This window comes from Microtus pennsylvanicus, chromosome 4 (genome assembly GCF_037038515.1).
Source record: "Microtus pennsylvanicus isolate mMicPen1 chromosome 4, mMicPen1.hap1, whole genome shotgun sequence".
Classification (NCBI taxonomy): Eukaryota; Metazoa; Chordata; class Mammalia; order Rodentia; family Cricetidae; genus Microtus; species Microtus pennsylvanicus.
The window spans coordinates 104,425,464-104,438,669 of record NC_134582.1 but is presented as its reverse complement, the minus strand read 5'-3'; the positions used below and the strand labels follow the sequence as shown (position 1 = coordinate 104,438,669).

Sequence of the window (13,206 nt, the reverse complement as noted above, 5' to 3'; positions counted from 1 at the left end):
TGCGCGCCGCTGTCCACGCATGCTCAGGCGTGGACCGCCTGTGCGAGCGCCTCCTGTGTCCCATGACTGACGGAGTCTGCGTCCTGTACCCCGGTTGGCACCTGCAAATGTGAAGGTAGACAGAGCAGAGTAGCTCAACTCCGAAGTTATCCATTATTTCCTTGAGCAACGCATTGCTGCTTTCTGAAAAGGTTCCATATGTATAACGAAATAAGTAATTTGGAGATGAGGAAGTTGCCACCAATCGTAAATCGTTTAGGTTTTATTTAAGCTCGACGTGTTAAAACTCACTTAGAAGGGACAGTGGGTTGAACTTTTGCTATTGAACAAGGAGAAAACGAAGCGAGCTGAGTGGTGCCACCCGTAGCACGCCCGTAATCCCTAAAGAATTCAAGGTCATTCTCAGCTAGAGTTTCAGGCCAGCCTGTGCTACTGGAGATCCAGTTTCTACACCCTCCCCAGACGTGCCCCTCCCCAAGAAAATAAGACTGTCAATAGATTGTTTCTCCTCTCCACAGTACTAAAGACAGACTGAGTTTCAGAGTTCCCTTCATTAATATATGAACATGAAGCTATGGGAACAGTTGCCCATTTATCTTGCGGGACGTTGAGAACTGAGTAGAAGTTGGGAGGCAGTAGACAAAGGGAAGAGACTTGGATGTTTGATTTGGACACTGAGGGCTGGAAGTACTTTAAGCATTGCTGCTAGGAGGAGCCTTGAGTGTACAGAAAACACATGATAGCATTTTCATTTTACTAGAACTTTAATAATGTGCTAAATCTTTGAAAAATATTATGTGCCAGGAAACACTCCTTTGAGAAAAAACTATTTAAAAAAGTCACATGATTGCTCCTTCTACCCACCATCCCTGCCCTATGTATGACCTTTGCAAACCCTTAGGCAAATGCTGGCGACTCTTCAGACACACGGTCTTGTGATTAATGCCAAGGAATTGGAATTTAAGCCAAAAAGAATAAGAGCCACTGGGGGATTGTGAGCAAAGAAACAGAGTGGCAAGTTAATAATCTGATTTATGTTTATTCAATTCTTTTAATGGTGTTAGGACATTGAACACAACACCTTTTCCGTGCGTGGCAGGCTTCTTTCTGTCCGGCTAGGATTGGGAATTCAAGGTCATCCTCCACACGTAGTCTGAATTCAAGAGGGTCTGCCAACAAACAGACAAACAAACAAACAGGCAGAAACTAGCCTGGCACAGGGAAGCATGTCTGGAATCCCAGTATTTGAGAGGTGCTGTAAGTTCAAAGCCAGCCGGGTCTACAGAGCCAGTTTCAGGCCCCTCAGCACTACACAGCGAGTGAGACTTCCCAAAAGAGAGTCACATTTAAGTACATTACAGAGCTATTTGTGCAGCCCTTTGTGGTGATGAAAACCTATAATCTTAGCATTGTGTAGAGAAAGCAGGAGGATCAGAGTTCAAGGCTATCTTTAGCTGTACAGCACGGGTACGTGAGACTGTTTGAGACAAACAAAATAAAACAATAGATCATAGTCGCTGCTGGTCTCTTTTGGAGGTACAGTGTGTTATTCTTTTTTAAAAATGCTGCAAGATCCCTGCGGCAGTAGGCAGCAGAAATGCTGTAGGTCCCAAATGGTGGCGGTGGGCCATGTGGTGGCAGGCAGCAGGCCCTGGGAGCAGCCAGTCCCAGGCAGAGACAGCTGCTGGTCTCAGAGCAGTGGTGGCGGGCCGTGTGGCAGCAGGCAGCGGGCCCTGGGAGCAGCCAGTCCCAGGCAGAAATGGCTGCTGGTCTCAGAGCAGTGGTGGCGGGCCATGTGGCAGCAGGCAGTGGGCCCCAGGGAGCAGCCAGTCCCAGGCAGAGACGGCTGCTGGTCTCAGAGCAGTGGTGGCGGGCCATGTGGCAGCAGACAGTGGGCCCCAGGCAGAGACGGCTGCTGGTCCCTGAGCAATGGCTGGTCCCAGACAGGGAGACACATGGTGGGCAGGCAGAAGACAGAAACATGGATAGACACGACATGCAGGGTGAGGTTGAATGTTTATTCAGGGGGTTATGGAGGAGGAAGGGTGAAGGGGGGGACAGAGAGAGAGGGAGAGAGAGAGAGAGAAGAGGAGAAAGAGACAGAGAAGGGGGGAAGCAGAGAAGTGGGGGGAGAGGCAGAAGCCAAGCTGCCTCTCCGAGAGGAAGATGGAAAAGAGAGCGAGCTCAGGCCAGAAGCTGAAGATCAGCCTGCCTCAGTGGATGGGGAGGGGAATGGGTGTGGCTTGTCTCTTAAAGGGACCAAAACCATAACACAGTGGCCCAAAGGTTTAAAAGCTTAAGTGAAAAGGCTTTGGTATGCTTCTTTTATCTAAAGAACTTTTTATTAGGAAATGGATCACAAGGTGATATATGAGGGGTATGGTTAATTGGCTGAATAGGTGAAAGTGAAGGTCAAAAGTTAAGGAAGTCTTGACACCGAGGCAGGGGGATTCAAGGCCTTTGCATGACAAATTTGCAATCCTGTTTTTGAAATTTCCTTGATTCCCAGTGCCAAGACCCCTTAGTTCCTCTGCCTTGCATTTCAGCTTTAATTTCTGCCTTCAGGACTTTGACTCAAGAGCCAATGACGGCAGTTCCATTTTCTGAGGCTTCTTAAAGCTGACCAGGGATGCAGACCTTGCCTGTTCAAGGATCAGAGCCTCAATCTGCCTAATCTCGGAAGAAATAAGGAGGTCTGAGTTTGGAGTTTGAAAGATTACCATTCCTTGGTAATCCAAAGAAGGGATGTTGTTAGTCAGGATTCAAACTGTATGAACAGTAAAATGTACATTAGATTACTTTATCCAGTCCTAAAATTAGCACTGACACCAGGACCTTATACCACTATGAAGTCATTGGAAAGATAAGGACAGAAAGTCACTGCAAGTTAAGGGAGAAAAGTGGAGAAAGAGCATAACAGGTATCTACCAGACACCTATTGTATTTTATCTGAAAAAAAAATTAACAAACCGATGGCAAGCTGGATGTAGTGGTATATGCCTGTAACCTAGGCTAAGCAACAGGAGTCAAGGTTAGCCTCAGCTATGCAGTGAATTCAAGACTAGCCATATCTTAAAAAATGTCAGCTTTCTGTTCTGGGATACACCCTTACAGATTAATCAAATTGACACTAAAATTAACCATTACAGAATTTAATATATTAGTATTAAACATATTCTATTGTTATTAGATAGTTTTGAGTTGTTTTTTTTTTTGATAGGATCTCACTCTGTAGCTCTGGTGGTTCTGGAATTCACTATGTAGCACAGGCTGGTCTTGAACCCACACCATCCTCAGCCTTAGGCTCCTAAGTGCTAGGATTACAGGCGTGAGCCTGGACAGATGTTTCTTATTTTGTTGCATCTGGGATGCTTTAGGAGCTGGTCCTAAGACAATTACTTTCCTTGGATACTGGAGAAATGACAGTGTTCCAGTTGGTCTTCCCTGTTCTTCTGGGAAGAATGTGCTTTTTTACTAGTGGGTATGATTTGCTAGTGAAAGCATTCAGACCCATCTGGAACGAGTTTAAACACTTCCACATTCTGAGTTCTGAGTGCTTTATTTCTTCAAGGGACAAGGGTATTTGAAGTTGTATCTTATATCAGCTATCAATCAAAATACACAAGCATGTTTTCTTCCTAGAAACAATGGCTAGATATTGAGACTATGTTATGTTATGAGGCAAATTGCACAGGCTTAAAGAATGTAATCAAACAAGAAATCTAGCTTATGAGTGTCTTATAAATTTAATATTTTCCCCTAAAGCTTTGGTAAAAAATGTATTTGCTTTTACATTTAATAGACACTATAAAAGTTAAACTTCAATGTGTTTGGTGGAGATAACCTAACTGTCCTTGGAATTCCCCCTAGCCGTGCTTAAAAGGAGCCTGGGAGCTTCTCTTGGGGTTGCCACCATTTTATGTGTGGCTGACTTTTGCATGCTGGTGGAATTATTCTTAGCGTTTCTCTTCTTTCTGGGCGGTGAGAGGTGCCCTGTGCACAACATCTAACACTTCCTGAGTTCCCATCCTAGGCCCAGTAGCACCTTCTCTTGAGACCTTATAATAAGGAGCATCTCCATACACTTCTACCATCATCCAAGGGAAAAAACTCACCTCCTTTTGCATCCCACTGTATTTTAAATAAGGCCACCCCTAAGACCTTTTCTTTTTGAAGATAACATCCTTTAAAGTTAATATTTTTTCACATATGATAGACATTAAAAATAGCAAAAACTGGGGCTAGAGAGATGATCTAGTAGTTAAGAGTGCTTGATGGTCTTCCAGAGTCCATGAGTTTGATTTCCAGCAGCCAGCTCAGGCAACTTAAAACTGCTGGTAACTGGTAACTGCAACTCCAGGGGATCCAGTACTGTTCTCCAGACTCTAGAGGCACCACCCACCACGCACACACCGCACACACAGATGCAAATAAAAATAACGCTAAAGGTCACACTTGCCAGAAAATCAGGCACCTTGCTGGCAGACTTTCCCTTCTCTCTAATGCTATTCCCCCAGATCCAGTCCCCCAGTCTCATCCCCAGCTCTGCAACAGAACACCCATGGCAACCTTCCCCACCAACCCCCCATCTTTTATGGATCTCACAGATGTTATGATCTCCCCACCCCACTGCTTGTTGCTTTGTCCCAGACCCCAGTCTCAGTAGGCACCCCAGCTAACCCAAGGGCCAGGACAAACAAGTAGGCTGAGGCCAAACCCATACCTCCCACTGCCCCTGACATATGATCTCCACCCCTACCCCGCTCCCAGCTCCCGCTATGAGGCAGGAAACCCACTGAGATCTCCTTTTCCTCTCTGTTTCCCAGTGGATCACAAAGACCTTCTCTAGTCTTTCTCTCTCCAAGTCATCTCAGTATTGCGACCTCCCACATCAGCAAGCATTCCCTATGAACACACCAGCAGAGCAGGCCAGTAAAACAGGCAACACACACCCATCACACTCTCCAAAAATCCAGAGAGGAAACAGAAACCAAGGAACACTCACCCATCAAAAACAAACCCAGAAAACAGGACCTAGCTATAATCATCCCAAACGCAGATGTCTAGATGCTGGCATAAAAACACAATCAATATTCCCATCTCCACCTTCCTCAGTCTGCTCATGAAATCTGTTCTATTTCCCCTTCCCAGAGAGATCTGAGTATCCCCCCCCCCCATGAACCCTCTTTGTTACCTACTCTTTCTGGGTCTGTGGATTGTAGCATAGCTATCCTTTATTTTACAGCTTATAAGTGAGGACATACCATGTTTGTCTTTCTCAGTCTGGGTTATCTCACTCAGGATGATTATTTTTCTAGTTCCATCCATTTCCCTACAAATTTCCTGGTGCCTTTGGTTTTAACAACTGAGTAGTAGTCCATTCTGTAAATGTACCACGTTTTGTTTATCCATTCCTTGGTTGAGGAACATTTAGGTTGTTTCCAAGTTCTGGCTATTACCAATAAAGCTAGCTGCTGTGAACATAGTTGAGAAAGTGCCCTTGTGGCATGACTTAGCACCATTTGGGTATATGACCAAGAGTGGTATAGCTGTGTCATGTGAGAAACTGCCACACTGACTCCCAAAGAGGCTGTATAAGTTTGCGCTCTCACCAGTGATGGAGGCATGTTCCCCTTGCTCCACATCCTCTCCAGTATGAGCTATCACTTGTGGTTTTTGATCTTGGCCATTCTGACAGGTATAAGATGGAATCTTGGAGTCATTTTGATTTGCATTTCTTTGATGGCTAAGAATGTTGATCATCTCCTTAAGTGTTTCTCAGCCATATGAGACTCTTCTGTTGAGAATCCTTTGTTTAGATCTGTACCCCATTTGTTCATTGGATTATTTGTCTTTTTGGTATCTAGTTTCTAGAATTCTTTATATATTTTGGAAATCAGCTCTCTGTCAGAGGTGGGGTTGGAGGAAATCTTTTCCCATTCTGTAGGCTGCTGTTTTGTCCTGTTGCCAGTGTCTTTTGCCCTAGTGCCTGTGCCGTTGGTGCTCTGTTCAGGAAATTGTCTCCTGTACCAATGCATTCAGATTATTTCCTACTTTTTCTTCTATCAGCTTCAGTGTATCTGGATTTATGTTGAGGTCTTTGATCCACTTGGACTTGAGTTTTATGCAGGGTGGTAGATATGGATCTATTTGCATTCTTCTACATGTTAATATCCAGTTGGACCAACATCGATTTCTCAGGTTGGGGGAGTGTGGAGGGGGAGAGTATTGAAAGAGACTACTGGAAAAGGGGTGGCATTTTAACCTGGCACAAGGGAATTTCCCAGGAATCTATAAGAATGACCCTACCTAAGACTCCTAGCAATAGCGACTGTGTAGCCTGAACTGGCCATCTCCTGTGGCCAGATTGTTGCCTAGCCCAATTGTCATCAGAGACACTTCATCCAGCAACTGATGGAACAGATGCAGACCCACAGCCAAACATTAGGCGGAGGTCAGGGAGTCCTGCAGAAGAGGGGGAGAAAGGATTGTAGGAGATAGAGGGATCAAGGACACCACAAGAAAACTCACAGAATCAACTAACATGGGCTCATAGGGGCTCACAGAGACTGAACCAGCAAACAGGGAGCCTACATGGGATTGACCTTGGCGCTCTGCATATATGTACAGTTGAGTAGCTTGGTCCTTCTGTGGGACTTCTAACAAGTGGGAACAGGGCTGGTCTCCAACCCTTTTATTGGCTTTTAGCACTCTACTCCTCATACTGGGTTGCCTGGCCTAGCCTTAATACATGAGGAGGTACTTAGCCTTACTGCAACTTGATATGCTATGTTTTGTTAATACTCATGGGAGACCTGCCCTTTCCTAAACAGAAGAGGAGAAGTGGACTGAAGGGTGGGAAGAGAGGGTGGTGGTGGAGGGACTGGAAAGAAAGGAGGAAGGGGAAACTGGCTGGTAAAAGAAATGAATGAATGAATAAATAAATAAACAATACATTTACTTAAAAAAAAACTCCACAGCCAATAACAGTCAGGGCATATGTCTCCACTGGAGCCTGGCTATCCTACCATAGAAGGCCCTGAATATTGCAATATAGCTGTAGTATAAGAAAAAGACCTTAAAACCAACTATATGAAGATGATAGATGTCCTTAAAGAAGAAATGGAAAAAAATTACTTAAATCCAGGAAAATACAAGCAAACAATAGGAGGAAAAGAACAAATCACTTTAAGAGAGCCAAGAAAACATAAACAGTGGAAGGACAGGGATAAAGGAGACCTGAAAATGGAAATGGAAGCAATGAAGAAAACACAAACTGAGGGAATTCTGGAAGTGAAAAATTTAGAAATTCCTACAAGAACTACAGAGGCAGGTGTAACTAACAGAATACAAGAGATGGAAGAGAGAATCTTAGGCGTTGAAAATACAATAGAAGAAATGAATACATTGATCAAAATTAAATGGAGAGAAACTCAAAGCAATCTGCTAAAATCAGGAACAAGACAAAGCTCTCTCCATATCTATTTAGCTGATAAACACTTCAGCAAAGTAGCTGAATATAAAATTGACTCACAAAAATCATATATACAATGAAAAATTGAGTGAGAAAGCAATCAGGGAAATACCTTTCATAATAGTCTCGATATAAATATCTTGATGTAACTCTAAGCAAGTGAAAGACTAGTATGATAAAAATTTCAAGTTTTTAGGAAGATATCAGAAGATGAAAAGATCTCCCATGCTACTGGATTGGTAGAATTAGCAAAGTAAAAGTGGCCATCTTATCAAAAGCAATCTACAGATTCTGTGCAGTCCCCACCAAATTTCCGGCACAGCTCTTTACAGACCTTGAAAGGATGATTCTCAGCTTCATATGGAAAAACAAAAAACTCAAGCTAGGATAGCCCAAACAACCCTGAACAACTAAAGATCTGCTGGAGGTTTCATCATTGCATCTCAAGTTGTACTACAGAGTGTAGTGATAAAAAACTATGGTATTAGCCGGGCGGTGGTGGCGCACACCTTTAATCCCAGCACTCGGGAGGCAGAGGCAGGCGGATCTCTGTGAGTTCGAGACCAGCCTGGTCTACAAGAGCTAGTTCCAGGACAGGCTCCAAAACCACAGAGAAACCCTGTCTCGAAAAACCAAAAAAGCAAGCAAGCAAACAAACAAACAAACAAACAAAAAAACTATGGTATTGGTATAAAAACAGACAGGTTGATCAGTGTAATCCAACTGAAGACCCACTCAACACTTCTATGGACACCTGATTTTTGATAAAGCCAGAAATACACACTGGAAAAAGGATGACATCTTTAACAAATGGTACTGGTCAAACTCACTGTCTGCATGTAGAAGAATGCAAATAGATCCATATTTTTACTTGCACAAAACTCAAGTCTAAGTGGATCAAAGACCTCAACATAAAACTATACATTGAATCTGATAGAGGAGAGAGTGAGGAATAGCCTGGTACACTAAGATCAATAATTAATAAATGGGACCTTATGAAACTGGAAAGTTTCTGAAAGTCAAGAAACATCGTTATTCAGACAAAGTGACAGCCTATGGAATGGGAAAAATGCAAATCAAAACTACTTTGAGAGTCTATCTTGCACCTGTCAGACTGACCAAGATTAATAACACAAGTGACAGCTCCTGCTGGTGACATACGGAATGAGGGGGAACACTCCTCCAGTTCTCGTGGGAGTATGAGCTCGTATAGCTATTATAGAAATCAATATGGTGGTTCTACATTGTTGTAGGAGCCTGTTTGTTCCCTACACAGAAACTGAATCAATTAAATCACTGCTTGACCCATTAGATCTAGCTTCTTATTGGTTAACTCTTACATCTTAAATTTAACCCATTTCTATTAATCTGTGTATCGCCATAGGCTGTGGCTTACCAGGTAAAGTTCTGGTGCCTGTCTCTGGCAGGGCTAAGTGGCTTTTCACTGACCCTGCCTTCTTTCTCCCAGTATTCAGTTTAGTTTTCCCCACCTACCTAAGTTCTACCTTACCCAGACCTAAGACAGTTTCTTTACTAACCAATGGTAATCACAGCATACAGAGGGGAATTCCACATCACCACATAAAGTTGGGAATCGCTCTACCTCAAGGCCCTGCTATACCACTCTTGGGCATATACCTAAAGGATGCTCCGTCCTATCACAAGGATACTTATTCACACGTTCACTGTGTCTTAGTCATAATACCCAGAAACTGAAAACAACCTAGGTGTCCCTCAATAGAGGGAGTGGATAAAGAAAATGTGGTGTATTTACTCAGCTGTTAAAAAAAGACATCATAGCTGGGTGGTGGTGGTGGCAACACATGTCTTTCATCCCAGTACTCAGGAGGCAGAGTTAGAGACAGGCAGATCTCTGAGTTAGAGGCCAGCATGGTCTACAGAGTGAGTTCCAGGACAGCGAGGGCTATACAGAGAAACCCTGTCTCAAAAACAAAAACAAAAACAAACAAACAAACAAAACCACATCATGAATTTGCAGCCAAATGGATGGAACTAGAAAAAAGAAAAAACCCTTGGTGAGGTTACCCAGACTGGGAAAAACAAATATGATCAGTGACTTATTTAGTCCTCATCAGAGAGACTTCCTCTGGGTGCACATGGGAACAAATGCAGAGGCCCACAGTCAGACACTATGGGAAGAGAAAGTCTAAATTGGAGGTCCTCATCAAATTACTCCCCTCAGAGCTCAGGGAATCCCAAGGAAGAGGAGGCAAAAGATCATAAGAATCAGAAGGGATGGAGGATGCCAGGAGAGCATGGTCCTCTGAATCAAGTAAGTGAAGTGTATATGAGCTCACAGAGATGGAAACAGCAAGCACAGAGCCCACATGTGTCTGCACCAGTCTTCTGTGTACATAGTATAGCTATTAATGTAGCAGTTTTGTGGGACTCTGAGTGTGAGAACGGTGGTTCTCTGATGCTTGTGCCTGCTCTTGGGACTCTTTTCCTCTTGTTGGGTTGTGTTCAACTTCAATGTGATATTTTTTTATTTCATCTTATTATATTCTGTCCATTTTTGGTTGTTATCTCTCTTAGAAGCCTAATCTTCTCAAATTAAATACGGAAAGGAAGTGGATCCAGAGAAGAGGGGAGGTGGAGAGGAACTGGGAGGAGTAAAGGGAGGGGAAACTATAGTCAAGATATATTGTATGATCAAAGAATCTATGTTCAATGAAAGGAAAAAAATGAAAGAAACCTTAAGATTTCAAAACTCATATTGTATGCACATGTAGAAATATCATAGTGAATCATATTAGTTTGTTCAGTTATTATGTTTTTAATGTTAAGATTAATATTTTAGGGTAAGCATACACAGTCTTTATCCCTGTGTGACTTTATCCTGTACTCTTATCTGTTCCTCTCCCTCTTACACATCTTGGTACCTCTTCCCCAAAACTGGTTCTCTTCCTTCACTCAATTAGTCCCGAGTTTTGCATCCCTATCACAATACTCCATTACCTCATTTCCTAATTCCCTCCCTCCCTCTCTTCCCCCCTCGGCCCACAATTCCCTTTATAGTTGTATGCACTAAAAATAAATAAATAAATGTATACTTTATAATACACAAACACATGCATACAATTTTTTTGAGACTACATTTCTCTGTATTACAGCTCTGACTATCTTGGAACTCACAGAAATTCTCCTGCCTCTTCTTCCCGAGTGCTGGGATTAAAGGCATGTGTCACTGCCACCTTGCTGTACACATACACTTTTAAATTTAGGTTCCACATATGAGAAAAGACATGCAGACATCTGCCTTTCTGAGTCTGGTTTATTTCACTCAATATGATTTCCAGCTGCAGCCATTTTTACTGAAGAGATCATAACTTATTTTTTCCTCACTACAGCATAAAATTCTATTGTGTGTATTCACTACATTTTCTTTGTCCATTTGTCCACTGATGGGTGTCTAGACTGGCGCTTTTTCCTGGCTATTTTGAATAATGCATCTATAAACATGGATGTGGAATTAATAATTTTAGCAATATAAATAAAGAAATGAATAAATAAAATTAACAATACTAATAGTGTCAGATTTACCACTATTAAATTTTTACCTTTCTTTTTCACCTGAAATGCATTTTTTATTGATCTATTTTATATGTATGAATGTTTTGCTTAGATAGTATGTCCTTGCTTTACATGCATGGTGGGTGCTCTCAAAGGGCATTAGATCCCCTAGAATGGGAGCTGTTGACGGTTGTGAGCCACCAACCTAGGTCCCATTCATGAACAATAAATGGTTTTAACCACTGAACCATCTCTCTAGCCTCCTGAAATGCATTTTGATTTGCATCTGTTATTTGTGTCTGTTATCTGAAATTTGAAAATCCAGCCTTTTAAATCTTTTTTTAAAATTTTTTTTTTTTTTAATCTAAATTCAACATCTACAGCAGTCAGTGTTTCCTCTGGGCTCTGAAGTTGCAGTCACCCCCACTCTGATTTTTAAAGAAGTTGGCCACTAGAGGGAGCACTGTTCCTTGTGTTTGTTAAATTTTTAAAAGTTATTTTTATTGTTACTGTTTGTGTGCCCATGCGCCATGTGTACATGTGGCAGTCAGAAGACAACTTGTGGGCACTGTTTTTCCCCCTCCATCCTGTTCTGGCAGGGTCTCTCTTTGTCTCTTCCACGCTGCGTGCCCTAGTCTAGCTGGCTTGGCTTTGGGGCATTCGCCTACCTGAACTCTCATCTCACTGCGGGAATCCTGAGAGTACACCCGTGTACTGCCACATTGTTTTCTAAAGCTGCGTTTCAGGGATCAAACTCAGGTTCTGAGGCTTCTGTCATAGGTATCTACCTGATGTTTTATCTTGTAGGCCCTCATGAGGTAATCTTTAAAAATTACTCTATTACTCTCTTTTAAAAGAAGATGGGGCCTCATGTAGCTCAAACTAGGCTAAAATTATCTTTGTAGCTGAGGATAACCTTGTATTCTGATCTTTCTGCCTCCAGTTCTGGGGACTGGGATTACAGGCCACACCATGGCTTGTTCAGTGCTGGGGATGGAAGGCACCCAGGGTTTCATGCACACTTGGCAAGCATTCTACCAATAGAGCCCAAAATTCACCTTAAAAGTGAAACCATTAATGAGTACAAGAGCACATTTAATTTGGAGGGAAACGTCTAACAATGTATGATGCAGTGGGATACCTATGAGTGACTGCGATTCTTTCTTTCAAAAGCAAACAGGAGTCTCAGTGCTGCCCACATGAAGACATGGCCAATGTTGGGGCAATGTGCATGTCAGTTATTGCCTTCTGATGGGCGATACATCTCTCATAAACAAACTGAAATATACCACTGTAGCCCATAGATGTGTACATTTGTTAAGTGCCAGTTAAGGTTTTAAGTCAGAGTTTGCACCTGTGGTAGGTACCAGGGCTGTGGTACCAGTCAGTGATAAAGTGCTTGCCTACCCTGTATAAGGCCCTGGTTCAATCCCAACATCACACACACATATGCAAAACCCCATATGCATTACTGAGCAAGCTCATATCTAGATGATGTGGTGACAGTGTGGACAGGGAACCAAGTTCTAGCTTGCTTATGCAATATAATCATGTTGCGACCATCGCTTTGCCAAGGCATTTGGCAAGTTCATGGGTCAGGCTCTGTGTATGACACATCCTAATTTTAAGACTTAAAGTTGTGCAAAAATTGTGCGTCTTTGGTTAGTGAAGTGAGTGGTTTGTTTCTTCCTCCTTCTGTCTGCCTTAAGTCAATTTCTGCTGTTGACTTGTCCTCTCTTAAAATTAACTCAACATTCTTAAAACTTTTACGTCTACTAGCAGAGATGCTTTAAGACATGATTTTCTTTTTCTTTCTGTTTGTGGTACTGAGGATTGAACCTAAGGTTTTGTGCATGTTAGGCAAGAGCCCTACCACCAAGCTATATTTAGTGCAGTGGGTGCTACCATTGCCTCAGAAAAGTCATTGGGAAGTATCTAGTGGGTTATGAAACTGATGAGTTGAATGGTACCGTATTTTACAACCATAGGATTTGCTATAGTTTGTCATTACGTTAGGAATCTATATATTTAAGTAGATACCCAGCCTTTGTAATACCCCTTCACATGCTAGTCACGTTCCTGTTGACTGATCCAAATTTTTAAATTGGAATCTCCAGGCTCTGAATGGCACCAGTATTACATAGCTCATCAAGGCCATCCTTTCCATTAATTCTAGAAGCTGGATCAGTTAACCAATA

The 13,206-nt window shown here is 42.5% G+C and overlaps 1 protein-coding gene across 1 annotated transcript in view; it reads left to right on the top strand.

Annotated features, from left to right (window-relative positions):
- The first annotated feature begins 37 nt into the window (after positions 1–37).
- Dcdc2 (doublecortin domain containing 2) overlaps positions 38–13,206 on the top strand; it is a 192,779-nt gene continuing 179,610 nt past the window's right edge. Inside the window, exon 1 of the mRNA XM_075970005.1 lies at positions 38–115. The gene's annotated coding sequence lies outside the window, so the exon portion shown is untranslated. The remainder of the gene's footprint in view (positions 116–13,206) is intronic.